At 38.7% G+C, this 5,569-nt stretch overlaps 2 pseudogenes; both read left to right on the forward strand.

Annotated features, from left to right (window-relative positions):
* The first annotated feature begins 2,050 nt into the window (after positions 1-2,050).
* LOC121138641 lies at positions 2,051-3,162 on the forward strand (annotated as a pseudogene).
* Positions 3,163-4,321: 1,159 nt separating this feature from the next.
* Positions 4,322-5,241, forward strand: LOC121138642 (annotated as a pseudogene).
* Positions 5,242-5,569: the final 328 nt, after the last annotated feature.

Genomic DNA, 5,569 nt, shown 5'->3' on the forward strand with positions numbered 1-5,569 from the left:
AATGAAAAATGTTTACACTTTTATGTCTCCATTGAAACAAGATCTTAATGCCAAGGTGTATATTTTCAGATCCTTTGAAGACTAAATTAGTTCCTGCAGTTTTACTGCAGAAAGAGATTCCTTGATTTATGCTCCATTTTCTTGGATATCTTCTCATATTTCCAAAGAAAGCAAAGACTTGCAGCACAGACTTGGAAGGAAAGTCACTCACAGATCACAGAAAGAGCAATAAGGTTACAAGTATGCACAACTGTTTTCATCACTTTATCAACCTTATTCAGCTTTTCACATCTTATTTATCATTGTATCAGCATTAAAGAAATCTCAGAGATACACTATAAGTTCTGATCTAGATTAATACTTAAGATACTAATTAGACTTAGAGAATACACCTGATCTATCCTGATGGGCTAAGATTTTGGGAAATCTCCTTAAACATTTCAATGTATGGAGCATGTTTAGAGATAGGCATGGCAATTTATTTTTGTGTACATTTAGATGCACTAACAATTTGGGTCCTACAAGGAAGACCCTTTAGCATGGTTGAAACAGAAAGAAACACTACAATAGAAAATTATGTTGTGTTTTAAACAATGAAACTGTCTTCCCACATATCACAGCAGGTGCATAAACTCCATGGGTTCAGCATAGTCCTCCTCTCCCATTTTTACTTTTATCTTTTCAGATATATTTCATGGAATCAGAATAGCCCATGATTGTGCTTATATACTGGGCATTTAGCAATTATATCTGCACTCATCAGTTATTAAGAGGTTGAATTTTGCTTAGAGGAAAAAGGAATAGGAGACTTTAAGGTAAGAATGCAAGAAAATGGAAATGCGTTGTTAAACTGCATTTTCTTTCTAGCTTTTGGTTGAAAATTCTGTACATGCAAAAACAAATGTGTTTTTATCACTTCAATTCCCTTTTGTATACTCTTCAATTTCTTCACAAATATCCACCTCATTTCTATATACACTTCATGCATTTAAAATATCTTCTCAGTCTGCTTAGTGCTACCAGTGTGTGAGTGTAGGGTAATCCATTAGAGAATTTACAGCCTAAATATTTGCTGGATTAATAGGAATACCTAAATTCCCAGGGATTATTTCAGTTCCCAGAAATCATCAGAGAAGCTTCTTTTACAGTTGGTAATCATTGATACATAAAATCATGGTGGGCCAAAATATGGAGAATGGATGTGGGGTGGTCATACCTAAATAAACTACACTTTTTAACAGGTTTTAGTTCATTTAAACTGTGGTCTTTATAAAGTTGGGATTTCAATAGTGATGAAATTATTTTTCCAGTCTCCTCCAATGATCATCAATATTAAATTCTACATTTCTCTTATTTACCACACAATCTATCAAAGGCTTTTTATTCTTACTGTTTTCACTGGAGAAAGAGATAAGAAAAGTTTAGACATATTCTAACCAGCATGAGATTTTTGAAGTAGGACTGGAAAACTTATGCTATGCTTCTAATCCTAAAACAGTATGTCCTCTGTTGGAGCTTAGTGGAATTATTACTTACTATTAAAATGGCATTTCTTCTTTTGAAATCAAAGCACAATAGTTCTGTTGTTTCATCTCATGAATGAGGGGATATAATTTCTTCAATCCAGAAAACAAATATTTATTATTACCAGTAAAATTCTGTAATCAAGTATTGTGCAACACCAGACAACGTCTACTAACAACCTATACTTTACTTAGAAATCCTCATTCATGAGACATGGACAGGCACAAAAACTTTCAAAGAATTTTTTAATAATACAAACCCTACGACCTACATGAAGTCTGCCACTGGTAATATCTATTCCTTAAAGTGTTTGACCTAGGCAAAAGTACTTGACTAAAAGGCTTGCAAACTTGTTTTAATGTGATTATGACACTTTACAGAAAATACGTTAAATATGTGGTATTCAAACATCTAGGCCAGCACGGACTGTAGGAAAAAGTGTGTCTTGAAAAATTTGTGGGCTAAATGAAGTAGAGGGAAGAAGCAAAGGCCAGTGAGCTTATGTCACCTTCTTAGATAAAATAAAATGTGTAAATTATTAAAAAAAATTCTCACTCGAGTTCGATCGGTAGCGGGAGCGGAGAGCGGAGAGCAGACCCCAGAGAGCCCTGAGAGCCCCACCGCCGCTGCTGGACTAGTCACCATCACATCCCTGGAGGAGCCACAGCCATCACTGCCTGCCCCAGTCACCACCACCACAACCAGGAGCAGGGAGGCCAAGACCCAGAAGCTGCCCTCCGCACCTGCCGCCCTCAGCGCCACCTACACCAAGCCTGGCTCCAAGGGCAGTGGCATGGGTAGTGGCAGCCCGGGCGGCCTCACATAGGCGATACCCCCTGCGGGGACAAGAAGGTCATCGCAATGAAGGTTTTGGGAACAGTAAATTGGTTCAATGTAAGGAACGAATATGGTTTCATCAACAGGAATGACACCAAGGAAGACGGATTTGTACACCAGACTGCCATAAAGAAGAATAACCCCAGGAGGTATCTTCACAGTGTCGGAGATGGAGAGACTGTGGAGTCTGATGGTGTTAGAGGAGAAAAGGGTGTGGAGGCAGCAAATGTTACATGCCCTGGTGGAGTTCCAGTTGAAGGCTGTAAATACGCAGCAGACCGTAACCATTATAGACACTATCCATGTCGTAGGGGTCCTCCACGCAATTACCAGCAAAATTACCAGAATAGTGAGAGTGGGAAAAAGAAGGAGGGATCGGAAAGTGCTCCTGAAGGCCAAGTCCAACAACTCTGGCCCTATTGCAGGTGAAGGTTCCCACCTTACTACTTGCGGAGACCCTATGGGCGTCGACCGCAGTATTCCAACCCTCCTGGGCAAGGAGAAGTGATGGAGGGTGCTGACAGCCAGCGTGTATCGGGGCTACAGACCACGATTCCACAGAGGACCCTCCTCGCCAAAGACAGCCTAGAGAGGAAGGCAATGAAGAGGACAAGGAAAATCAAGGAGATGAGACCCAGGGTCAGTAGCCTCCTCAACGACAGTATCACCACAAGCAACTTCAATTACTGACGCAGACGCCCAGAGAACCCTAAACCACAAGATAGCAAAGAGACAAAAGCAGCTGATCCACCTGCTGAGAATTCATCGCCTCCCGAGGCTGGGCAGGGCGGGGCTGAGTAAATGCCAGCTTACCATCTCTACCATCATCCGGTTTGGTCATCCAACAAGAAGAATGAATATGAAATTCCAGCAATAACAAATGAACAAAGATTGGAGCTGAAGACCTCAAGTGCTTGCTTTTGGCCCATTGACCAGATACACTAGAACTATCTGCATTATCTATGCAGCATGGGGCTTTTATTATTTTTACCTAATGATGTCTCTTCTTGGTAATGACAAAAGTGTGTTTTTTTTTTTTTTTTGAGCGTCTGCTTTTTCTCAGTATACGTTTAATGGTTTTTAAATTGTTTCATATCTGGTCAAGTTGAGATATTTAAGAACTTCATTTTTAATTTGGAATAAAAGTTTACAACTTGATTTTTAAAAAAAGTCAACAAACTGCAAACACCTATTAATAAAGGTCTTAAATAATAATAATAATAAATTCTCACTCAGCATATAATTGCATTGTGACACATTCAAACAAAGCATGCTAAATGGTTATCATTTCTTCCATCTTCTCAGGATCTGGTACCTTTGTTTCCCTTGCAGCGTCCCAGACAATATTTGTTGATGTTTACACTACATGTCCTTTTGTTCACTCTCCATCCTTTTTCTAAATATATTATTGCCCCTTTTGGTCTCCTTTCTAGAAGTACAGATTTTACCTACAGTTTCATGCACATACACACACACACACACACACACACACACACACACACGAGAGAGAGAGAGAGAGAGAGAGAGCTATGATCTGTATACAAGGGAGAATGTGTGATCTTGTTTTCTTTCTGAAATTAGGCTACCTCACAACATATAGTGCTCATACATTAATTCAACTAGTTTTATACTTTGTCAGAGGGGAACAATAATACTAAATGTCTGTATTTTGAGTAGTCTGTAATTTACTATGATTATAGAAATTTCAACATTAAGAGTCTTTAATCTTCCAACATCTTTCAAGTGTCTTATATTTAAAGATTTGTATAGAGAGGTAGTTGCAGAATAATGAAAATATAGTCATAGTTTCAGAGATGAGATTATTTTAACTCAGGAATATTACTGTCTACTCTGACCATAGTATGAACCATTGTCTAACAGTCACTTGAACTGAAACTACATATTCTGATTTCTGTTTACATTTCAACTATTTTAAAAGGCAACCAAGGAATATAAAAGTCAAAATATAACATGTGATTCAGAGTTCCATCTCATGAGACTCTCAGAAGATCCAGACCTCCAGCCCATCCTCTTTGGACTCTTCCTGTCTATGTATCTGGTTACAGTGCTTGGGAACCTGCTCATCATTCTGGCTGTCATGACAGACTCACATCTCCATACACCTATGTACTTTTTCCTTGCCAATCTGTCCTTTGTGGACATCTGTTTTATGTCTACCACAGTCCCAAAGTTGATTGTGAACATTCAGACACACACTGATGTGATCACTTGTGTAGGCTGCCTAACACAGATGTCTTTTTTTATCATGTTTCTTGTTATGGATGACATGCTTCTCACTGCCATGGCCTATGACCGGTATGTGGCCATCTGTCATCCTCTGCATTATCCTGTCATTATGAAACCTCATCTTTGTGTTTTCTTAGTTTTGGCATCTTACTTTATTAGCTTGATTGACTCCCAGGTGCATAATTTGATTATCTTACAGCCTACCTACTTCAATAACATAGAAATTTCTAATTTCTTTTGTCACCCTTCTCAAGTTCTTGATATTTCCTGTTCTGACACTTTTACCAAAAACTTAGTGACATACTTTGTTGGTGCTATATTTGATTTTCTTCCTGTCTCAGGAATCTTTTTTCCTACTACAAAATATTTTCCTCCATTATGAAAATGTCTTCATCAAGCAGACAGTATAAAGTCTTTTCTACCTGTGGGTCTCACCTGACTGTTGTCTGCTTATTTTATGGAACAGGCATTTGGGAGTATCTTGGTTCAGCTGTGTTAGACTCTCCCAGCAATGGCATTATGGCCACATTAATGTACACTGTCATCACTCCTATGCTGAATCCCTTCATCTATAGCCTGAGGAACAGGGATTTTGTTAGTAGTCTGAAGAGAGCCTACAGGAAGAAAATTTAGTCTCAGGCATTGTGTGTAAATTAGGAAAATAAGTTAGGATATATGGAAAAGTTTGATATTTGAAACTTTATTTACATCCACCCTTGTGTTTCTTGAGATATTTGGAATGTTAACAAATGTTGCAAATTGAGTGTGTTTCTTTGTTTGTTTGTTTTTCGAGACAGGGTTTCTCTGTATTGTTTTGGAGGCTGTCCTGGAACTCACTCTGTAGACCAGGCTGGCCTCGAACTCACAGAGATCCTCCTGCCTCTACCTCCCAAGTGCTGGGATTAAAGGCATGTGCCACCAATGCTCAGCTTGAATGTGTTTTTAAAAATACATGTATAGT

Source organism: Mesocricetus auratus, unplaced genomic scaffold (assembly GCF_017639785.1).
Source record: "Mesocricetus auratus isolate SY011 unplaced genomic scaffold, BCM_Maur_2.0 contig_2687_pilon_obj, whole genome shotgun sequence".
NCBI classification, from domain to species: Eukaryota; Metazoa; Chordata; class Mammalia; order Rodentia; family Cricetidae; genus Mesocricetus; species Mesocricetus auratus.